We start from the raw sequence: 25,535 nt of genomic DNA, 5'->3' as shown, positions 1-25,535 counted from the left end.
GATTTCTTGCCTCCTCAACCTAAGCAAAAGCTTTTTATTTTGCTGTAGTCCCATTTGTTTATTTTCTCTTTAGTTTCCATTTCTTGATAAAAACTCTCAGCAAGGTGGGAATAGAAGGATATAATAAAAGCCATATATGACAACCCCTTAGCCAACATCATCCTCAATGGACAAAAACTAAAACCAGTTCCCCTTAGAACAAGAACAAGACAGGATGCCCACTCCTCTTCGACATACAACTGGAAGTACTAGGCATTGCAATCAGAAAAGAAGAAGAAATAAAAGGCATCTAAATTGGAAAAGAAGAAGTAAAACTGTCCTTATTTGCAGATGACATGATATTGTACATAGAAAACATAAAAAAAACTACTAGACTTACTAATGAATTCGGCAATGTAGCAGGATACAAAATTAACACCCAGAAGTCTATGGTTTTTCTCCCATCCAAGTACTAACCAGGCCTGACCCTGCTTAGCTTCCGAGATCAGACGAGATCGGGCGCATTCAGGGTGGTATGGCCGTAGACTCTATGGTTTTTCTATACACCACTAATGAACTCACAGAAAGAGAAATTAAAAAAGCAATCCTATTTACCATTGCAACAAAAAAATTACGGTACCTAGGAATAAACTTAACCAAGGAGACAAAGGACCTGTACTCAGAAAATTTCAGGACACTAAAAAAAGAGATAGAGGAAGACATGAACAAATGGAAGAATATACCATGTTCATGGATTGGCAGAATCAACATTATTAAAATGTCCCTACTACCCAAAGCATTCTATAAATTCAACTCAATCTCTATTAAAATATCACTGGCATATTTCAAAGACCTAGAACAAATTCTCCAAAAATTCATCTGGAATTAAAAAAAAAGAACCCAAATAGCTACAGGAATCTTGAGAAAGATATCTCAGGCTAAGATTTCCTTGATTCCTCATTTCTTATTGGATCTATTACCAATTCCAACTGTATTTTACAATCTATGCTACTATTACCTTAATTTAAAATAGTAAATTCTTCAGGATATTGTTACATTAGCACATATGTTAAGGATATTAAGCCTTTGCCATTTGTGCTACAAATATTTCTTCCTAATTTGCTCATTTTTACTTTGCTTAAAGTTGTTTTACTGAAAAGAAGCTTTAGATATTTATATAATTACATTATTTTTTTCCTTTTATGCCTCTTGGTTTTATATCATGCTTATAAAGACCTTTCCCTTACCAAAACGATAAATATACTCATTTACATTTTCTTCTTAGTTCCTTTGTGGTTTCACTTTTGTCTTTGATCCTTCTAGAATTTTTAATGATATAACATTAAAGGTTGGGCTATTCAAATTTCTTCCTCTTCTCTAATCAACTTGGTCAATTTATATGTTCCTAGAAATATGTTTCATCTAGATTTTCAACTTCTTTGCATAAAGCTATATATTAAAGGGTAGTAAGGATAAAAAAATCAATATCTCTGATTTTTCATTCCTAAAATTCCTTATTTTTTGTGATAAAACTTGCCAAAGGCTTGCCTGTTTTATCTGTCTTTTTGAAGAACTAGCTTTTTATTTTTGTCGACCAAGTTTACCGATTTTTTTTTTGTACCTATTTGATTACTTTCTGCTTATGGTTGTTTTTAATTCTCTTCCATCTACCACAAGCTATTCCAGCAGTCTCTATTCCAGAAGTCTTCAAATGGACTTTCCAAAGGCACAGATTTACAGAAATGAGTTCCTATACTCTCAACTTCCATATGTACTCTTTTCTAAAATTGCCCCCAAAATTTTGGGTATTAACATATTCTTTCTCCCACTCTACAGAAGAAAAAAAAATCATACTATTCATATTGCTCAAATCTTACTATGGTGTGCTGCCCTACGTGCTTCTAAACGTTAGTTGGGAAAAACCCTTTCTTGTCTCTCCATGTCTCATAAAGAGGATGACCTTAGCCAATATTGGAAAGTCTGAATTCACAGTAAAGTAACATATTAATGATGTGGGTTACTTTTAAGGTAACTGTACTGTTTAAAAAACAAAACAAAAACCCTGGAGTAACCAGATTTCTCAAGATATGCTAGATAAAAGTCTCTATGCAAGTTTTTTTTATTGAATTCTTTCAGATTTAATGTTATTCAATAATAGTCATTAAAACATGTTTTATAAAATCATGTCATACAATATTTTATTTTCACATAAATCAGTCTTCATCTTTCAACTTAAAAACTGTGTTATGTTTTCTACCTCCTATTTTAAAAATTATTTTTAAAAAATTTAGATGCCAATTTATAAACTTGAGAAAGTACATCATTTTAAACAATCCTTTGGGGGGCATCTAGTTTGAAATTTGAAGACCACTGATCTACACTTATTGCTATGAAGGTGATGGTTCTGTGTTGTGAAGTTGAATTGAAAATGAATTCTCTGGAACCAGCTATATACTGCATCTAGTAGGAACATAACTTTCTGGCACACAAGCAGCATCCTTCTTTGACTACCAGCATTTAAGCAAACATTTCTTTTAGGATAGGAGAGTATCCAATTACTATCTTCAATCACTACCCACTATTTTAAAACATAATTTGGCCTCCATGGTATAACCTTCAGCAATCCAAAAGTCTCCCCTTGATCTCTTCTAAACATCACCTGTAAAACCCTGGGATAAAGCAAATAGTATGCTTTGCATTCACAGCATTATCGCCAAAGAATACAAAGGAGCAGGGGTTGTGGGAGAACAGAAGAAAAGCAGAAGTGGCTCATTCACTAAATAGAAGACACTTTGTTTTCTAACCATCAGAGGAACAAAGAATGGCAGTGTGTTGATCTACCACTTTTGTTTTTTAAAAAGGTCAGCGACACCTGTTTGTTGGTAGCTGACATTTTCAGTCATTGAATAAAAACAGAGATAATTTCCCAGGGCAAAATAAAGAAAAAAATGTTGAAATACCTAATCTGCTCTTTTTTTTTTTTTTTTTTACTGATTGACTCAATGTACTAGAGAGGAGAAAAGGACAAACAGGCTCTGAGAACTAGCTTTAAAAAAAAAAAAAAAAAAGAAAAAGAAACTGACTATAAAGTAACTAGAAGCCTGGTGCACGAAATCAGGCTATTGATCTACGAGGATTGGGCCTAAACGGGCAGTGGGACATCCCTCTCACAACCCAGGACTGCTGGCTCCCAACTGCTTGCCTACCTACCTGCCTGGTTGCCCCTAACTGCTTCTGCCTGCAAAACTGATCACCCCCTAACCACTCCCCTGCCAGCCTGATCAATGTCTAACTGGTCCCCTGCTGGCCCAATTGCCCCTAACTGCCCTCCCCAGCTGTCCTAGTCACCCTTAACTGATTTCCCCAGCTGGCCTCATCGCCCCCTAACTGTCCTCCCCTTCAGGCCTAGTCATCCCCAACTGCCCTCCCCTGCTGGCCTGGTCACCCCTAACTGTCCTCCTTTGACAGCCTGGTTGTTCCCAACTGTCCTCCCCTGCCAGCCTGGTCACCCCAACTGCTCTCCCCTGCAAGCCAGATCACCTCCAACTGCCCTCCCTTGCAGGCCTGGTCCCTCCCAACCACCCTCCCTTGTTGGCCTGATCACCTATAACTGCCCTCCCCTGCTAGCCATCTTGTGGCAGCCATCTTTTGTCCACATGGGGGCAGCCATCTTATGTGTTGGAGTGATGGTCAATTTACATATTACTTCTTTATTATATAGGATATAAAATCTTTTAAATAAATATAGTTATTAAAATAATTCATTAAATTTTTAAATAAAAATATATAATTTAGATTGTAAATACCCCCTTCAAAGTATTTTTTATACTGAAATGATTTCTCATTTCTTGTTACTTTAGTTATATAATATACTAGAGGCCTGATGCATGAAATTTGTGCATAGGCCTGGCTGGCAATTGAAGCAGGAACATCTGGCATGGAAGGGCAGGTCCCAGCTGACCCCTGGGATCTGGGCAGCACCTGTGCCGCAAGGTCCCCATGTGCCATCTCTACCTGAGTTACTGGGCCCTCACCCAGCTCCCTCAATGCCTGGGAGCCAGGCAGCAGCCCCACCCCCACTGCCACCTCTGGTTGCTGTTTGCACAGTGATCAGTGGGGTGTTCGGGCTCCCACTTGCATCCATCTTGGCCTGGTGCCACCCGCTCACCTGCACCACCATCCTGCCATGGTCCCACTTTTGTCAGGGCCCATTGGGGCAAGAAGCGCCTTCACTGATGCTGACTGCCAGCACTGTGTCACTGACGCCCACCATGTTCCACGCCACCCCCTGGTGGTCTGTGCAGATCATAGCGAGTGGTCGAACTCCTGGTTGAGGGGACAATTTGCATACTAAGCTTTTATTATATAGGGTATGTTAATAAAAAAATAACTGAGAAATATCTTTTGGACCTCAATTATTTTCAGTATAAGGCTGATATTTGTGTTATAGGATCCCACATATGGTGAGAGAGAAATCCTCAAATGACTGTGAACAAAGATTATATGAATTGATTTTCAGAATCACATTATAGCTTATAGCAAGGAAATTACTGTAAGCTTAGAATATTTAGCACACAAAGATAACTGGTGCCCAACTCAGAAGTGACTTCATTGAACTCTTCACAGACCTTAAAGCAAAAGCAACATCAAGGTATCCTAAGAAATCTTGAAAGAAGTAACTGTTATACTTCACCCCTAACTACCATTTATTAATTCTTGCCACCTTTGTGCAACAGGTATTATTAATCATCTTTTAGAGTTCTGGAAAGATACAGATCACGGAGGATAATGCAAGGTCAAGCACCAGGTCTACCTAAACTAAGATGAGATCTGAATCTATGAGTCTTTCCTTCAGTTTTTTGTTATAAATTGTGTGTTTCCTCCCCTCCTCTTCTCATTCCCTGCTCCCCTCTGCCCAGCCATGAGGTTTTATTTTTCAACTCTTTTTGTTTGGTGTGAATTAGAAGGGTGACACCCTAATTGGGAAATAAAGAAGCTAGTCACATTTCAACAGTAGAGGAGGGCTGGTGATTTAGAATGAAATAAGATTGCAATTGTGTCACTTGCCCAAGGGCCTGATCACAGCATTCATAGCTCAACCCAATGAAAGCACCCTGACTCTAGTAGGCTCCCAGGGCCCATTTCATTGTTCTCCTGAGGCCCAGGGACTTCTCTGTTTCCAGCTGGACCTTACATAATCTGGATATGTCAACTCTTGCCAGATGAAAATTGAAAAGTTCCCTTCAGATATAGCTGGTCTACACCTAGTTGTAATAATTCCAAAATTCAGATACTTGGAATCAAACAAATGACTAGATGTTTACATTTTTCCCTTGTAAAATGATGTGTCTGGCATCATTTTAATAGCCTGGATATATTTCAGCTATTGAGAAACATCCTCATTGACATCATTCTTGTCAAATGCACACAAGTTTCCAGAGACAGATTCTAGGCATTAAGGATCATTATTCTGCCAACACACACACACACACACACACATACACACACACACAGGTGAGCAAATGTAGATTTACAGTTGTAATACAAATAAGTAATACAACAATTAATAAATAACAAATTAATAATGATAAAAGAATAAACTCTTATGTTTCATGTATTCACAACTGTACCCTATGCCCACCCATGTATATTTAGTTTAAGTGCTTTTTGTAGAATTTTGTTGATACCATAACAAATGATCACACACAATAATTTAAAACAACATTTACTTATCTTATAGTTATGTAGGTCAGAAGTTGGAGCTAAAATCAAGGGATCAATGAGGTTGTGTCCCATTTTGGAAGCTCTAGGAGGGATTCTGTTCCCTAGCTTTCCAGCTTCTACAGACTGCCTTCATTCCTTGGCTCATGGCCCCTTCCTTCCTATATCTTCCAAGATAGCAACAATGGATCCAACCCTCACATCACATCTCTCTGATCCACTCTTCTGCCTCCATTTTTTTATGTTTCTTCTATGATTATATTGGGTCCAAAAATCAGTTCCCTTAATCATATCTGCAAAGTTCCTTTTACCATATAAAGTAACATATTTCCAGCTCTTGGAGACTAAGACATGTACAACTTTTTCGGGGAATGGAGACATTATTCTGCCTACCACAATGAGTTAGTTCCTGCCTTGTTTCACTTATTTTCCATTTCACCTGAAAGTAATTTGAGATTTCTGCTTCTCAGAATGCCTGGAGAGACAGATCTCCTGAGTTAAGACTTGCTAACAGATTATTGGCAAGGAAAGACACTTAGAGTTTTTTGGATGGTTTCAGATGCTTATTGCCAAAATGTGGATATGGAATGGTTTTAAGATGGAAACCGTATTTGTTAGGTAGGTTCAGATACAATAAATATTTCTTTTCTTGTTCATAAACAGTACTGGGCAGCAGAACAGATTGCAGAGGTGGGCCTCCTCCATGATTACAAACAGGACTGCCTAGTCTTATGCACCTTCTGATGGTATGCATTTGAGAGCATACAGCTAAAATATTTGGCCTGAATCTAATCACACCTCTAGACCCAAGTACTAACTTCAAGAAATACAGGAGGCAAAAACATCTAAACATCACCACAAGAATAAAAGCACCCAAATCCAGAATGGGTAAAATTATACAAGATAAATGATCTTTAATTTAATAGTGTGTCCCAAAATAAACAAAATAAATATTTCAAGTTTAATGAAAAAAGGATCTACTTGTTTACAGCATTTTCTACTGATGACTTGCTGTAAACTGGAGTGTTCAAAGGAGGATCCATGCTCTACATCTCACAAAGGAAATAAACATGGCCCTGAGCGTAACAGCACAGGTGGTTTTGATGCAACTGCTTATTGATCCTGCTGCAAAATCTCTGTCCCAACAGCAAAGAGACTCTGATTTGACCTTTTCTTAGTGTGTAATTCCAATTCACAGACTTAAATATCCATGTATTTCTCTTAGTAATCCAGAACAAAACAGCATTATTTCATACCTCTAATTTGTGCTCATTATCCAAAGTCAAAGGCTCAATTTGTTAAGTAACTTAAGAAACCAAAGACTTATTCTGTAAAATATCTTTCATTGGAAATTTTCACTGCAAAAGAAAATAGCAGCTTAGACATGCTCGCCGTAAAATGCTGTGATCTTTCTACCTGAAGATTGTGAGTCAGGACTGGCTGGGGAAGGTAGGAAGAGAAGGGAACAATAGGGTACTTTCTATGTAGAAAGGGTAAATAATAGGCCACAAAACGTTCAGTTGCAAGATATCAAACATTTGGTCCTGAAATCAAAAGGCAGGAGTCCTTTAGAAAATGATCCCCAAAAGAGATTACATTTATTTGTTAATTGGCACCTAAATAAAAATACCTAGTTCTCATGGAACTTTTGGATCCCCTGGGTTCCCAGACTCCAATTTGAGAAAGAATTACACAGTTCAAACCCAGGTTTTCCCAGGCCACAGAGAGAAACTCCTTACCAGTCCTTGGCCTGGACTCACCTGTCCTGCCAACTGAGCATTAAGCAGAGGCACATTTAGAATGGAAGGGCTGGCAGGAAAGTCAGCCACACAGCTCAGTTGAGCTCCATAGCAATATTACAGTAATAGTAACAGCTGTGGCCTGACAGGAGTTCAGGAACTGAGCTCTCAGTCACTTCCAACCTCAGAGAAAGAATGATGGTTAAGGGCCCAGCCTTTGGGGTCCAACTCCTGACTGCCACCTACTAGCTGAGTGGCTTTGAGCAAGTCACTTGACATCTCTGACTCTTTTTCTTCCGCTGGAATACTTAGAACAGTGACTGGCATAGCTGCTGTTACTATTCCATTCATCTTACTTTTCACAGTGCCTCGTCACTTACCCTTCACCCCAGGAAAGAAAAACAAAAAATAAAACACTTCTGCTTCTACTATACCTTTACTCATGTTCCCTGCATCGTTCATTCAGCAAGTATTTCTGGGGAGCCACAAACACAAACCAGAGGTTTCTGTCTTCAAGGAATGTATAATCTCAAAGAAAAATACATACCACCAATTATAAATTATGGATCAACTGTGAAAACTAAGAAGTGTACAAAGTGCTATAGGACTAGGGAGGAGAGAGTAACTGAGGGATCTCAAAGGAGGGGTCTCAGGTGGAGTTAAGGAAAGAGGTGAGGTGGCAATACTTCGGGTGAAGCTTAACGAATGGGAAGATTGTTTCTGATCTTGAATAAAACTTTACCTATTCCCTTAATAAATTACCCCAAGCCTGAAAGATGTTACTAGAATGGAAAAATAAAAACAGCTGATTCATAGGTTGCTAGATTGTGAGCTCAATCCTGTGCACTGCTAAAGATAGGAACCACTTCCTACTGAACTTTCCATTCACCCAGCTGGACATTGACCACCTGTCTGCCAGACATTTGAGACTGGCATAGCTGAACCTGTTCCTTTGTTTTGATTTTTAACATTGCTCTTGGCATCTAGCTATGTATTACTACAATTTTTTTTGTGCAATAAAGAAATTTTTAGAAGACCTGCAGACATGTTAACACACCAAATACACATAAAATACATTAATAGTTGAACTACCTATTACAGTGGTGTTAAAATTCTTTTGACAAAATGATGCCAGTATGACATAGATATAACTCATATGTTAGCTGGGCACTCACTGTCCTTCAAGATGTAGAAAAAAGGCTCAACATCCACCCCAACTCTACAGCCCCTGGAACCCGAAGCCCTTGTCAACATTTTGGGGAGATTCTGTTCTCGGGGCCTCTTTATTCCTGGACCTGGTGACATGAGTGTTGTGTCCACCCTGCACTGCATCTCCGAGCTCACCCTCTGAAACCCACTCTCTGCTGGGCATGCACTTGAGAGCAGACTTCGCAGAGCAGTCGGGGAACCACAAGGAACAGCTGCAAGATCCTTCCTCCTCCTCCCCCCTCCTTAGTTCTTGCATGCCGCCCCTCCCTCTCTGACCAACAAATAAAAGCTTAAAGTAGCTTTGCCAACATCCATGCCTTCAGGGCCTCATATTCTTCTTCAAGCACTCATCCAGGTGTTTTTCCCAAGACTATTTATTTCCTCATAAAGCAAAGTCTGATCCCAGATGTTTGGAGAACCACGTTTCCTTCCCCAGCTCCTAACATTATATGGAGGAGGAGGGGCGGGTCCCAGTGGAAGCAGCAGCTGGGCGGAGCAGAGTGGCAGTGGCCAGTGCCAGCAGCAGAGGTGGTACCAGGATACGTCACAGGATCTCAGGTCTAAGCTGCCATGAGCACATTAGACAGGCCAAGGGGAAAAGAAAGCTTTGCAAAGGGCTGGAGTTCTAACAGAGCAGAGGGGTGTGAGCACCAGCACAATAAAAGGTATTAATGACCAAGAGACCCAACTAACCCTGGGGCCTTAGGAAACAGGGACTTCAAGTAGAAACTCCTAAGAAAAAGTATATTCTTGACAAGGAAAGGTCTAGAATGGTTTCATTGATCCAAAAGTAAGTTCCTTAGTAGAAGGAATAAGCACTATTCTGATGACTTTTATATGGTAGTTCATAAAGAATGATCTTGACAAAAGAACAGACTTCTATCTAAATGCAGAAAGATGTCAATAACAAAACTGTTAGCTGTGGAAGGAAATAAAATATATCAGTGGCTTCGGGTTATAGATAAAGTTTTTCCTTAAGATATCATTCTTTGAGAAAAAGCCCAAAAGTTATTTTAGAAAATCTCTCTGACCACTCCATCAGGTAGACACAGATAGCTATTATTATACCCATTAGATAAAAAGATAAAACTAGGTGATTCCAACTTACACAGTCTAGAAGATTCTTGAAGTCCTGACCTAGTCTAGAATGTGACAAAGGAATTTCCTTCTTTCCTCCTCAGCAGGCTAGAATCTGTTCGATTCCCCAGGTTAGTTCTAGCCTGCCTCAGTTAAATTGGAAACCTTGCACTTGCCCTAGCTATTTTACAGAGGGTACTTAATTATTACTTTAAAATTAGAATTTGAGTGTAGTTTTAGTTACATAAATAAGCCTGGGAAAGATCCCATTAAACTAGAAATGTATGAGTTGTTTGTGAATATGAAAAGAAAAGGGGAGTGGAAAGGAAAAGAAGGAGCAAATTGATAACTAAAAATAGGCAGAGAAAGACAAGAAGAAACAAGTGTGTCTTAGACCAAAGAGTGATGGGGCGGGTGGATCTCTATGGCTCTTTGTTCAGATCGCAAAGGGTCCTAGTTCTGCAAATGAACAATGTGAAGTTCAAACACTGCTGGAGAAGAGGAGATGCAAGCAGCTACGAAATGTTACTGTCTTTCTTAGAAACTGGGAACCTGGACAAGACCCCAAAGTACAACACAGTACAAAGTGCAATACTCAGCTCTCACACAGTCCACAGCACAGAGTCCAAATGAGCAAGGGATGGAGTTGGGGGACATATAGGGTAAGATGTATAAATTAGTCCTTGGGAGCAACATTCTTTGCTCAGAAACGAAAGTCGGCCGTTGGTTCGTTCATGTAGTGAGTATTAACTTCCTACATGTTCCAGATATTACTCCAGGTACTGGGGATGCAGGACTACAAAGTCAGACAAGGAACCTGCTCCTCTAGAGTTTACAGGCTAGGGGCAAAAAGCGAGCACACAAATACACAAATACATGCAAGCTGTTACATAATCCAAATAAAACAGGTTATGGACTAGAGTGCAACCTGGGCTAAGCGAGTACTCCTCTCTGGGGAGGTGACTTGAGCTGAGACCTAAATGAGAGGAAGCCAGCTTATGGTAATCTATATTCCAGTGAGAGAGGAGAGGACGGCAAACACCAGTTGGTATATTAAGAACAGAAAAGGGACAGTGCGGCTACAGTAGTGAGACATGGGAGAGAGGTAAGACATAAGAGACAAATGTAGGCAAGAGATACATCATAAAGGAGCTTGAATTTTCTTCTAAGTACAATAGGAAGCCAATGGAGGACTTTAAGTAGGCGAGTGACATTTATATTTTAAAAGATCTCCCTGGCCTGCCTCTCTCTCTCTCTCTCTCTCTCTCTCTCTCTCTCTCTCTCTCTCTCTCTCTCTCTCTCTCTCTTCCTTTCCACTTCTCTCTTTCTCACTGCAGGAGCAAGCAAAGAAGCAGAGACAGGTTAGGCGTTTTGGACAAGGGTGGTAGCAGAGGAGAGAAGAGAAGTAGATGGATTTGCTTGGAGGATTTCAATAGGTCATACTGATGAGCTGAATGTGGGCAGTGAGGGGGGAAAAGAAATCATGGCTTGGGGCACAAGCAATTGGGTGCATACTGGGGTTATTTCCTGAGATGGGGATACAGGGAGGGGCAGCTCTATTGGAGAAAGTAGGAGTGAGACTAAGAATTCTAATTGGGGTACATTAAAAAACCTCTCAGATATTCAGGTCTGGAAGTCAGGCTTAAAGATGTAAGCTGGCAAAGAGAAGATATGGAAAACAGTAGAACCCACTGAACTACCCAGAGAAAAAAATGTAGAGACGTCTAAGGTTCAAGCATTGGAAGCTTTCTAGTAGCCAGAGGTGAGGAAGAGGATGACTAACCAGTGAGGTGTAGAAAAAGACAAGAAAGTGTGGTTGACATCACCAAGAAATTATTCCAAGAAAGCAAAAAATAAACTATTATATCAAATGTTGCTGAATGTCAAGTAATGTGAGTAAAAAGAATTAACCACCATGAACCAACAGATAGGGCAAAATGCAGGTCAACGGTGCCCTGGCAGAAGCATTTTCAGTGACTGGAGGAGTTGGAAGCCGATGAAATGGGTTGCACAGGCAGTGGAGGATGAGGAAGTAGAAGTGGGGTACACAAAGAGTTCTTTCTGGGAGTTCTCCAATGAAAGAAGAGCAGAGAAATTAAGTAAATCTGATAGGAGTCAAGGAATGGTTTTTCTAACTTTTTATTTTCAAAGATATAGAAAAGTAGAGAGAACAGTAAATGAATCCTGCATGTCACCTAGTTTTGACATTTATCAACTCCTCATCATACTTCTTTATTCTGTTCTCTCACTCATTCCCAACTCCACACTCACAGGATTATTTTGAAGCAAATACCAGACATTATTTTAAGGAAAGATTGTTCTTATTTTGTTTTGCATTTAACTGAGAAATATTATTTGTTATAAAACACACACACACACACACACACACACACACACAGTCCTATTATATATTGCTTTCACTGGGAACGTTCCAGCTCCACCTCTTTAACAGACTGATTCCAGTAAAAGATATAAACATTATTTTTCCTAGAGATTCTGAAATTATGGCCCACAGCCTCTGATGGGTTATGTGGGGCTTCCAGGTGAGCAGTAAACTGGTGGCAAAACCAAGTCCTTCAATCAGTTCAAGTTCATGGTCTTTTGTTTGCCTTCTCATTTTTCTTTTCTTTTTTCTTTTTTCTTTTTTTTTTCTTTTTTTTTTGGTTTTGTATGTGAATAAAGAGCATAACTTATTAAATAAGCTATTTAGGATTCAAAAATTAGTGCATTTATAGACTTTGAAGATGACTCTGGGATAAAATTATGCTAAGAAGTCTGATGGTCACACAATGTCTGGTGCTGTTGCAGAATACATACACAGATAGTTCAAGTTTCTATAAATAGTAGGAATGATGTCTAATTGCCCATACAAATCTTGAGTTGCTACTCTTGTATCCTTGCTTTTTTACTACAAGTGACTTATCTTTATTAGAAACAATTTCATTTATTGAGGGTTATGTAACTAAACCCTCAGCATATAAGGATGCATATTTGTATCATTAATAGTTATTTGCCATTTGCTCATTCATTGCTAATTGTGTTTCTGGGTATATATAGATTTGAGACAGAAAAGCTTAAAACATAGAAAATTCTCTATATCGTTAACTTCTGTAGACTTTATCATTTTATTTTAACTGTGGAAAACCTTGATCTTTTGAGACATTATAGCATTTAAGACAAATTCTGGATTTCAAGATAATTAGTACCTATGTCACCTTCAGAAATTAAGTTATTTTTCTGTTCTTCCGTTTCATCATCTGTAAGATGGGAATAATAATAGTAGCAGTTACCAGTGAATATCCATAACTGGAGCATGATGTGGCATATGTTAAGTCTATATTTTTTCCATAGAAAACATTTCGACTACACCTACTACAGCAACTGCTGCTACTGTAACAACTTGTGATACCAGGGTTCTAAGAGAGGACACTTTGAAAATCACAAACATATAATTTAAAACCCACATAAGTGGTAAATATAATAGCATAAATGGTGGCTGGCTTTATAGCAAAATCTATTTAACCCATAATATAAGTAAGTTATTCACTAACCATACTGGCCTGAACTCAGGATCTTGGACCTCTGTACAGAAAGCAGTGAGAAGATATGAATCCTTCCGTGAACACTGTGCGAGTCGTAGGTAACATTGTAAAATAGATGGAGGAGGGTCTTGATCCTCTCCTTACCACCTTTCTGCAGGCCTCTCCTGCTTTCTCACTCCATGCTTTCTAAGGCCCCACTCACCCTTATTTTTGTCCTGGGTCCTTTTCTGTAATACTTAATGGGCCAATTCTCCCTTAAAGTATTCTCTTCAAAAAAGAATTCTTTCTCTAGGACCTTCTAGCCACAGCTATGTGTGAGGAGGGGGAAAAATGCTTTTTAATTTTTTACAATTAACTGTACATGGCTATTAACACTGTAAGGGTCTCAGCAGTATATCTACTCTTAAAAGACAATTCTTATCAAAATATCGAGTTACTGGTAATTTAGGCAGTGTAATGAAGCTAAGTAAAAAGAGAGAAGCCATCTGGGCCATTGCAGAATCTTTTCTGGAAGCTGGTCATTAGGAAAAAATCATTAGCAACATTTTCATGTAATTTTTCCCTCTCTACTTTGAAACAATGTAGTATTTTGTTTAATCTACTTTTTTTTTTTCTACAATAGCTTCTGTGGTATCAAAGTCCCCAGTACCTGGGTGAAGGAAAGTGGGATTTTCCATTTGCATGACTAAAAAAAGTGTGTGTGTGTGTGTGTGTGTGTGTGTGTGTATAACATTTTACTTCTTGGAGGAGATGCTGATATTCAATAATCACTAGTAATAAAGTGATTTATTTTCTGGGGGCCTAGAGAGTCAATTCCTAAGAACAAGATCAAAATTGAGGACTGATCATGCTTAAACCGAGGGACCCACATTGATTTTTCAAATCTACCATAATCTTTGACTTTCTAGCACAAGTATCCCTTACCCAAAGAAAAATCAGTGGTTAAACCACAGATTTCTGACTCACTACAAAAAGGGTTTTATGGAATTTCTATCAAGAACATATTAAGCCGAATTCTTTAGGATTTCCTATGTATAAAACCATGTCATTGGCAAATAGTGAGAGTTTTATGTTTTGTCCAATGTTGATGCCTTTTATTTCTTTTTCTTGACTAATTCCCCTGGATAGGATTGCCAATATTACGCTGAGTAAAAGAGGCAATAGTGGGCACCGTGTCTTATACCTGATCTTAGAAAAAAGGCCTTCAGCTTTTCACCACTGAATATTATGTTAGCTGTGGGCTTGTCATATATGGCCTTTATTATATTGAGGTTTGTTCTCATTATACCCACTTTTTGAGAGTTTTTATAATAAATGGATATTGAATTTTATCTAATTCTTAGTTGCTTAGTTAAAAACTGTTAGAAGTAAACAAATTCAGTAAAGTTGTAGGTACAATATCAATACACAAAGCTTTTTGTGTTTCTATCTATAATAATAAAAGCATAATATGCTAATTAGACCAGACGTCCTTCCGGACATCCTTCTGGACGACCTTCTGGATGAAGCTGGATCTGTGAGGGAAGCCCAGGTCCCAGGTGCCAGAGGGAAGCTGGTGCCAGCAGCCAGAGGAATGAAGGCCTATCTTGCCTGAATTTCGTGCATTGGACCTCTAGTACAATAATACAAACTACCAGAAAGAGAATTAAAGAAAACAATACCATTTACAATTGCATTAAAAAGAATAAAATACCTAGGAATAAATTTGACCAAGGAAAGAAAATATCCCTGCATTGAAAACTAATAAGACATTAAAGAGAGAAATTGAAGATGACACAAATAGATGGAAAGATGTTTCATGATCATGGATTAGAAGAATCAATTTTGTTTAAATAACCTATATATTCAAATGCAATCCCTATAAAATCTCTAATGACATTTTTTTCAAAGAAATATAACAAATGGTCCCAAAATTTGTATGGAAACCTTTAACAGCACAGCAGTCTTAAGAAAGAAGAACAAAGCTGGAGGCATCACCCTCTCTGATTTAAAATTGTATACAAAGCTCTAGTAATTAAACAGCATGGTATTGACATGAAAACAGACAGATGAATAAAACAGAAGAGAGAGACTAGAAATAAACCCATCATATTGAGACAGTCCTCGGGTTACGTCGGACTCCATGTACGTTGTTTTGTGGTTATGTTGCCATCTCCAATTTATTTATCAAAAAAAACAGTTCCATCATTTTGACATATGTATATATGTGCTTTATGTTTTTTACTGTTTATTTACCACAAGTAAAGTTCAAGAATTGTTATCTTTCATTTATTATTATTATTACTGTTTCACTTCATTACTGCTGTGTATGTGCTCCATGTGAGTGACATAAGAGCTTATGTAGGTGGGTTCTGACTTACTGCAAAAATCACGTTATATCACATCATAGGAATGGATCTCCGACATAATCCAAGGACCTATGTATGGTCAATTAATTTATGACAAAGATGCCAAGAACACACTGTGGGGGAAAAACAGTCTTTTTAATAAATGGTGCTGAAAAATTGAATAGTCACATGCAAAAGAATGAAACTCAACCACTATCATACACCATATACAAAAATTAACTTAAAACGGATTAAAAACTTGAATGAAACACTAAAACCATAAAAGTCCTAGAAAAAAAATAAGTGGTAAACTTCTTGACAGAAGTTTCGGTGATGACTTTTTTAAATCTGACAGCAAAAACAATAAAAATAACAATAAATCAATGGGAGTACATCAGACTGAAAATCTTTTACATAGGAAAGGAAATGACCAACAAAATAAAAAGGCAATCTACTAAAAGGACAAAATAACTTTAAATCATATACCTGATAAGGGGCTAATATCCAAAAGATATAAAGAATTCATATAACTCAATAGCAAAACAAAAAACAATCTGGTTTAAAAATGGGCAGATCTGAACAGACATTTTTTTTCCAAAAAATATACAGAGATGGCCGACCGGTATATAAAAAAATTCAACATTATTAATCATCAGGGAAATAACTGCAAATCAAAACCTATTAGAGTGGCTAGTATCAACAAGATAAGAAATGACAAATGTTGGTGAGGACATGGAGAAGAGGGAAACTTTGTGTACTGTTGTGAGACTACAAACTGGTACAATTACTGTGGAAAACAGTATAGAGGTTCCACAAACTAAATGTCCACTGATTAATGAATGGATAAAAAATATGATAGATATACACAATGGAATATTATTCGGCCATAAAAAAGAATGAAACCTTGTCATTTGTGACAGCATGGATGAACCCTGAAAGCATTATGTTACATAAAATAAGCCAGAGAGAGGCAAATACAATAGATCACTCTTATATATAGAATCTGAAAACAAAACAAAAACAAATCTAAGCTCAAAGATTCAGAGAACAGACTGGTGGTTGCCAGAGGTATGGATGGTGGGTGGGAGAAATGAACTATTTGATATTTTGTTAGTTTAAATAAGTCATTTAAATTTTTAAAAAGAACATATAAAGCTATCAATATACAAAAATTATAAAGACTTACCCAGGAATATATAAATAAAATAGAAATCCAAATCCAATGAAAATATAAACACCAGAATGCAGACTATAGTTCAAGTTTTCCTTTGAGTTTCTTGGGGGCCAAAAAGAAGAGAGACGCAGTATGCATTACAGTTATCAAAAAGGATAATACAAAAAAAAAAAAAAAAAAAAGGATAATACATACACTCTTTCTACCCACAAAAGCAAAGCTCTCCCTGCCTCTGGATTCCACAAGATACTTTTCAAATGGGTTATAAAGTTATGGCCTTGAGTAACAGCATCCTCGACTCTTCCTTCTATAGTTTATTTATATACCTTATCTTCAGTAGTCAAGATTTTCCAAGTTCAGAGACTGTGGTGGTGGGGTTTCCCCCACCCAAGTCTTTCTCTTTCCTACTTCCTATGTTGAATGACAGCAACTCTTATTTCCCAAAGTTTTCTAAGTGCCCACACTGTCTGGCAGTTCCCACAAAATTCTCACGCTCCCCTAAGGGGTAAGGGTAGGAATGGGGGTTTGTGTTCAATTTACAGAGGCATCATATGCTACAACTTCCTGAAACCTCATCTACTACCTAGATTATAACTTAAATTAACTTCTAAAGAGTTCAGACTACTTTTACATATTGTGAGATCTCCCATTAGAAGGCCTAAAACAGAATTTGTGGAGCAAGGAAAAAAACACAATAACTGGGCCTATGTTTCGCTCTTCTTTCCAGAATGCTATATTCTACAGCAAATATCTCTCTTCCAAAATGTCCCTCCTTCCAGAATAATGAAACTATATAATTTTAACAATTTTTCACATATAATAAACTGCATATATTTTAAATATGGAATTTGATACAATTTGACATATGTATACATTCATGAAATAATCACCACAACCAAGATAAATAGCAAATGAGTCCACCATGTCCCAGTCTCTGCCTGCACCTCTGTCATCCTCCTTCCTGTCATACCCACCTCCTCATACCCACCACTCATTTGCTTTCAATTTTTAAATCTATATGATTTAAAACTAATTGCAGCCTGGACAATGTTTAGCATTAACCTATGAACCAGGAGGTCACGGTTTGATTGCCAGTCTGGGCACTTGCCCGGGGTTGTGGGCTCAATTCCCAGTAGGGGGCATGCAGAAGGCAACCAATCAATGATTCTCTCTCATCATTGATATTTCTAGCTCTCTTTCCCGCTCCTCCCTGAAATCAACAAAAATATTTTTTAAATAATAATTTTATCCCAAAACTAAATTCTATACTTTAACATTTGTGGTTTGCATGTGTTTCCTAGACATTCCCTGAATCTTCTAAACTAACCAATCACCCTTTCTTCTGTCTCTAAAATTATAAACTAATGAAGTTGAATACTGAATCTTTTGGTTCCTTCGTGTTCTCACAGAGCCTGTGTATCAAGGTGACATGCGTACCTAAGTGCCCATTAGCAGATGAGTGGATTAAAAAATGGTGGTACATCTACACAATGGAATACTACGCTGCTATAAAAAAAGAAGGAAGGTGGCATGCACGGCCCACTCTGGAAAGATGGAGCGACCAACTTTCCCTCAAAGCTTCAGATGTCCAAGTAATCTTATGGAGATAAACTAGTCCCATTCTGAAAAAAATGACTGCATCGGGCACTTCTTAGCCTCTGCTTGGGCAGAAACACAAGCCTAGCTTCTAAGAGAAACACTTAGGCTGCCAGTCAACATAGGAAGTGGGAAAGAGATACTTGAAGTGGGGAAAACCCCACCACCACAGTCTCTGAACTTGGAAAATCTTGACTACTGAAGATAAGATATATAAATAACCCACAGAAGGCGAGCTAAGGGCTAAGAGTTCCAAGGGAAAGAGGTGCTTCCATCTCAGCGCAGGTCAGTGGAGGCAGCAAGCACTCACATCCGCTGTTCCCAAACGCTTTCACATACCCAGCCTCCTGTACCACCCACACTGCGGGGCCTAGAACAGTGCCTCTGCTCTCCCTTGGAAGGTGAGGTGATCAAGGCTTATATAGGTCAAATGGTCAAAAGGAGAAAGAAGCTGAGACTGCAAAGTGTCTTCTGATTCCAGCCATTGTTTCTTCTTCCCCGGACAGGATCCTCAAGAAGTGATAGAATGTAACAACCTCAGAGCCTCCTTCCAGAATCAAGAATGTCACTCTAACAAGGCTCAGTAAGCATGTGGTGAAGAGCGCTCTTGGATCTCGGGGATGCATACATGATGACCAGGCGCTATGGCAGAGATGTGTTTCCTCAGGGGTGTATACACGTTACAACGGTCATAAGATGAACCATATTTCCAATGCACTAGAGAGGCTTGCCACTTCATGGAACTCTAAATAATCTTTTAAGGAAAGAGTAGGATCATTGACAATACTACTAGCGGTTACACTCAGGCAACCTGTGCAGTAAGTCTGTATTTTTGCGCATCAGACTTCCTGAGGTGAAGCATGTTTGTATCATCACGGTGCCTGATAATGCCTGGCACACAGGAGTCCTCAACAGATATTTGTGGGATGGATGAATGAGGGCAACAGGCCACACCACAAAACTCTTTGATTCTAATGTTAAACATTCTGATGGAAAGTTTATTGGTTCCCATATTATGGTAGAATAATCACAGTCATGAGACAATCCTTGCCAGTTCAGATAGTTTTAAAGAACTGAGTATAAACATGCATTTTTCTCATTAAAATCCCCTGAGAGCCGGGACCGGTTTGGCTCAGTGGATAGAGTGTCGGCCTGCGAACTGAAAGGTCCCAGGTTCGATTCCGGGCAAGGGCATGCACCTTGGTTGCAGGCACATCCCCAGTAGGGGGTGTGCAAGAGGCAGCTGATCGATGATTCTCTCTCATTGATGTTTCTAACTCTCTATCCCTCTCTCTTTCTCTCTGTGAAAAATCAATAAAATATATATATTTTAAAAAGTTTAAAATAAATAAATAATAAAATAAAAAACTTTAAAATCCCCTGAGAGTGAATCTGATTTGTTTTATTTTCTTGGAGAAAATCTATCCTTGAGCTCGATAGAATGACATAACATTTAAAAGAAAAACAACCTAGGTTTACCAACAGGCCAGTGCGAGGCTCTGTAAGTAGACCTACTACAACACATGGACGATGAGCGCCACCCCTTAAAGTAGGGGTGTCGAACTCAATCAGAGAAGGGGCCAAAATCTAAAATCCAGCCTAAATTGCGGGCCGAATGGTTTACTGAACAGTCATAAACTGTCATTGTGATGGAAACACAGCGAGTGCAGTGATGACAGCGCGGTGCGGGCCACATTGCAAGGCCTGGCGGGACGGATTTTGCCGGGAAGCTATAAATATAACCAGTGATACTGGTTTCGAGCAAAAAACTTGCAGAAAGACTCTTTTGAAACTGTCTTTATCCCTACAATCAGTTTATGTGACAAACAAGGAAACCTGTTATAATACTTTGTGGTCCTGGCTCGTTTTTAACAAAAGATTACTACGCTAGTCAGTTTGATCACCACCTATGTGGCAGACTCAGTGAAGAACAGTTCTTGGCCAATCCCACAAATCAAATCCACTTTCTAAGAATGAATACCAAAGGTGAATAGCAAAAATCTTCAGACAAATGGGCTGAGAGCTCTAAAGGCAAATTCCAAAGAGAGATTTCAAAGATATCTTTAACAATGGCAACATTATTGGAAGATGTGTGCAGCTCTCAAGGCCCTTGTATATAATTTTGCACAAACTGTAATCTAAAAAGGCAAGACAGCCCTATACATAACAATTCCATTATGTCTTATTAGTCTTTATATTACTTCCCTGGCATGGTTCCCTACACATAGTGAGCATGTAGCAAAATACTTTGCACAATCGATTTCCCTTGGGAATAATCAAACTATGGAATAACCATCACAGGGCCTTTAGCCACTAAACTTTATACCTTCAGTCTTGTGTTTCCTTATTGTCAAAGATGGTTTCTGATCTATTTTATTTTACTGCCTCCTATATCCACTGGCAAATAGAAAATGTATCCCTCCAAATCTCTTAAAGATGAAATTTCTATTTTTAATCAACTGAAATGTAAGTTGAAGAGATTTCAGAATCTATGAAAAAGCAGTGGTGTCTACCATTCCTTTCTGAATTTTGAGCAACTCCCCAACAAAATAAAAGAAGAATTATATAAGGTCTGTCACCATAGCAAAGGTACTGATGTTATCATTTAGAATGTACCTATTCTGTATTAAACACTGTGTTATGTGTGACCTTTAGGAAATCCAACAAAAGAGTTACTACCACTCTTATTTCTACAGATATGGAAACTTGAAACTTTAAATTTGAATATAGATGTACATACCGTAGAAGCTTACATATTTATTAGAAGAGAAAGCTACGGTTCAAACTCAGCTGTGTCAAAATCTAAAATCCTGTCCTTTACCTCCGGAGTGCATGGCAGAAGTCTAAAGCAGAAGGCCCATGAGTGGCCTACAACAGTGATATGATAAAAAATAAAGTGACTTGCTAATATTTAAAAATACGGGTTTTCCATGAAATACAGATTTGTACTCCCCACACTAAACTTACTTCTCTTATGTGCCAACAAAGACCAGGAAAATAATGCATTTGGGTCTGTAACCACTGCTATCCTCTGCTGCCTCTCCAATTCTTTCTGTTAAGGCAAAAAATAAAAATAAGGTTTCACTTGTCACATCTTATCTGGATGTCCCACAGTAACTTAGAATTATAACACTTTGATGAAGTAGAAAATAATCACTGAGACCAAGTGTAAGCCCATTAACTAAGGCCAAAATGTTAAGAGACTGTTTTGTGGTCACAAGCTACAGGATTAGATCTCGAAGGACCTTGTTCTTGTCTGCTCTACTGCCCAGCCTCTCTTTGGTAGCCAAACATGTGTGTGACTGAGTGACCTGAGAAATGAGACATCACTATTCTGCCAAAATGTCCTTTGAAATGACTATCGTGATCTTGCATTTCTAATAAACATTGCTGGTACTACCAGGACTTCAAATCCTTCTTTCATTCACCAAAAGTCTCCCATGAAAATCACTCTGCTCTGACAGGTCCACTCCCTCACCTCTCTTTCTTGCTCTGACAGGAGCTGCCAGCAGCAGTTGTAGTTGAATACTGAAGAGTAAAAGAAGCTATGAAAAAATCCCCAAAGGAGTATCCTTAACTTCTAACCCACAGGTCAGGGATGGGGAAGATGATATAGATGATATGCCAGTGGGTGACTCCAAGCATACTACCCTCTGAAGTAAAAGTAAAATAATTTTTATTTTTAATTCTGATGTTAGCCAGAGAAAATCAGTTTGAATCATTTCAATTATTACATAAATACTAAAGCATAGTCCAATCATATAAACTAGATAAGTTTCTCCTCCTTACTCCAAAAGGAAGTTTATAGAATTTAAATTTTAAAACTTTCTTTGCTAGATTAGGAAAAGAAACCAAAGAAACAGCTTGCCAACTGCAAGTTATTTTTAGAGGTGTTTGTAGCACAGGCATTATCAAATATACTACTTCAGTTCCTATTTTTAAAAAAAGGAAAACACCATGTATGCATTCCAATGTTTCTATATGTGACTGAAGCCAGAAACAGCATTTGTGAAAATGTTATTCATTTAAAGAAAGGAAGCCACATTGCTAATGAGTTGGGCCTGAAGAGGTTTTAGAATTTCAAAGTAAGAGGGTGGCATGCTTTTCTGAAAACTTGAAAAGGAATAGACACCTCCTTAATGAAGCAAGACAGATTTTTAAAATTATATTTATTTTGCCATTTGTTTCATTTCTGACCTAATCTCTTTCTGATAGTCTTCAATGAATATCCTCCCTTCTTAGGTCCTGTAACTGTTTTTGCAAGGTAGCCAGGCCAACTGGTTTCCCTGCTCGACAGGAAATCACTCGGGGACTCTCCATTCTCCTATCAACTCTGTGTACCTAAAATCAAATACCAAAGATTTGCCCCAGGTGTGTTATCAATATCTTCCTCACTTTCAGCGTGAATCCAGACATCTGTGAACCTGGAGCATGGAGCCCTGGCACATAACAAAGATTTCTAAGGTGCTCTGAAAGACTGCAGAGGGACAAGTCACGGCTGGGGGTTACTGGTGATCACATCGCTCTGCTGGCGCTCTGAGACTACACCGTGGTCTAGACACAGAAGCCCCAAGTTTAGAGCCCAGTCCTGCCACTTTCTAACTGTGCAACCTTGGGCGAGTCACTTAACCTCTCTGTACTTCAGCAGCCTCAGCTATAAAATGGGATTGCTGAGAGGGTTAAACATGTGATTAAGTATGTAAAGGACTGAGCGCAGTTCCTGGCATACAATAAGACTCAATGAATATTAAAAACATTTATCATTTGTCCATTTTGATGTCCTCACTGGAATATAGTGAGTATGAGTAAAATGTTGTCATTCAGCTTGAATAAACTTAGTGCCTTGATTCTTGAAGGAAACAATGTCAGAGCCATTAGTATAATTTTCTTCTGAGATCCAGTCAGGCATTTCTAGAGCATAAATAATTATGTGGGACCAGCCATGAAGTGCTGCACTGCAGGTGTTTTGGAAAGTCAGAGAACCTTGTGAAGCAGAGGGTCTGATTCACTCACACCCTGCAGCAGTGACCAGCCATGGGGCTTGCTATCATTCCCTGACTGATGACTGCGATTTCTTCTACCTACAGCTGCACATATCCCAGATGTCCGTGACATGGCTGCACATGTCTATGGACACACGTGGGTTTTGCAGATCCCAAAATACTTTTGCAAGAAAGTAAAGGAAATCATGGCCCAGAGGGAAGTTCAGTATTTTTTCTGTTTGTTTTATTGTTCTTAAATGATTTCTTTATTGTAATAGTCCTTAAAAATATTTTACTAACACATGAGAAATGAAATCGGCCATTTTCCTTTGGCCTGCATTTCTAATAAAAAGATAATCAGCCCTGGCCGCTGTGGTTCAAATGGTTGAGTGCTGTCCTGTGCAGCAAGAGGTCACCAGTTTGATTCCCAGTCAGGGCACATGCGGGGTTGTGGGCTCACTCCCCAGGGGGGTGTGCAAGAGGCAGCCTATAGATGTTTTGTTCTCACATAGATGTTTTTCTCTTCTCCCTTCTTATCTCTAAAAATCAATAAACTATTCTTTAAATTTCTTTTTCTAAATAAAGAGATAATCAAATATATGAGGTTAAAGAACAAGCATAAATAAGTGCTATTTGTAGCTTAAAGTTACAATTTATAGAGTTGTACTTTTTCATAAATATGAAGAAAGTTGCTATGCATTTCACTCTCACCACCGCTTTGCCTTTGATTATGTCTTTGTCGTTACGGTAAGAAAGATATTGTGCATCTTTCTAATACACATAACAAAGGCTATGTAAAGATGCTACTCTACTTAATTTATTCTTACTTACTCATTGTTTAAAATGTATCTGTTTAAAATGTATCTGTAAAGAAAATTTTTTAAACTATAAAATGAAAGCACTACTACTGAGAAGCAGCACAAAATAATGTGTAAGAGCTTAGAATTGGTGACAGGCAGACATGCATTTGTGGGCAAGAAACTTATTCCTCTAAACTTCAATGTCCTCTGTAGTGAGAATAAGAGTACATCTTATAAGACCCGTGGCACCACAACAGTGCCTGGTGCAAACTAAACAATTTTTAAAGACATGGAAGGAATGTAAAAAGGGAGGGAGGGAAGAAAAGCAGGAGTGAGTAGCCATGACTCTCCTTGAGTTATACAAATAGTGGCTATAATCCAGGCCTTTTGCTGGATTATAATCCCTTTAGGGATTCTGCCCCCTAAAATAGCACTTTTTATTATGTAAATTTTCCATATTCAAAAAAAAGTAGGGAGAAAAATATAAACAATCCCCATGAACACATCAGCAAGCCTCACCAATTCTATCATTCTGATTTCATCAATTTTCCTAAGCACATCTTTCTTCTTTTGACACAGTATTTTTAAAGACAATATCAGGCATCATAGCAATTAAATCAAAGCAAGTGCTTCTAATAGATAAGGACTTTTAAAAATATCACACCATCATTATCAAAATCATAAAAAAAATAACTTCTCAATAACATATAATAGTGTATGTTTCAATTTCTACTATTGTTTAAAAAAAAGAATTTTTAATGGTCTTATGTTCAAATCAAACTCCAAACAAGGTTCACACAGTGTATTTGGTTTATTGGTCTCCTAGATCTTTTAATTTATGAGTTGCCCCTCCTTACTTTTTTCCCATAGCATTTATTTGCTGAAGAAATTGGTTCGTTTGTTTTATAGGACTTCCCACATTCAGGACCTGGCTGATTTGTATGCTTGTGGTAGTATGTAACATGCACGCCTATCTTCCTGTAAACTGGTCATTAGATATGGAAGCCTATTGAAATTCTGGTTAAATTTTGTGGGGTGGGGATGAGGGCAAGAAGACCTCACGGGTGGGGCTGGTTTTTGTTTGTTTGTTTGTTTGTTTTGTTGTTGTTGTTTTTTATCAGATCACCTCAAGAGGAATATAATGTTCTATTCTCCCACTGCTAGTGATGTAGAGACTGATCAGTGAGCCAATGTTATCAGGTTGGTTCTCCATTATAAAACCCAATTTCACCTAATGATCTCAGTACCCACTAAAGATTATTGCATAGTTCCATTATTTCATGAATTGTTTTAAAAAAGTGGTTTCCTATTTATATCATCTTTCAGCACTTATTAGCTGCAATTCTCTATAATGAACTTATCCTATATGTGTGTGTGTTTATACACATA

General features: G+C 38.2%; 1 protein-coding gene across 3 annotated transcripts in view; it reads right to left on the bottom strand.

Annotated features, from left to right (window-relative positions):
• CRADD (CASP2 and RIPK1 domain containing adaptor with death domain) overlaps positions 1 to 25,535 on the bottom strand; it is a 174,421-nt gene that overhangs the window by 46,207 nt on the left and 102,679 nt on the right. The gene's annotated exons all lie outside the window — the stretch shown is intronic.

The sequence above is a fragment of the Pipistrellus kuhlii genome, unplaced genomic scaffold (assembly GCF_014108245.1).
Source record: "Pipistrellus kuhlii isolate mPipKuh1 unplaced genomic scaffold, mPipKuh1.p scaffold_m20_p_3, whole genome shotgun sequence".
NCBI lineage: Eukaryota > Metazoa > Chordata > Mammalia > Chiroptera > Vespertilionidae > Pipistrellus > Pipistrellus kuhlii.
Note: the sequence above shows the minus strand (reverse complement) of the source record. Positions and strands in the feature narration are given on the sequence as shown.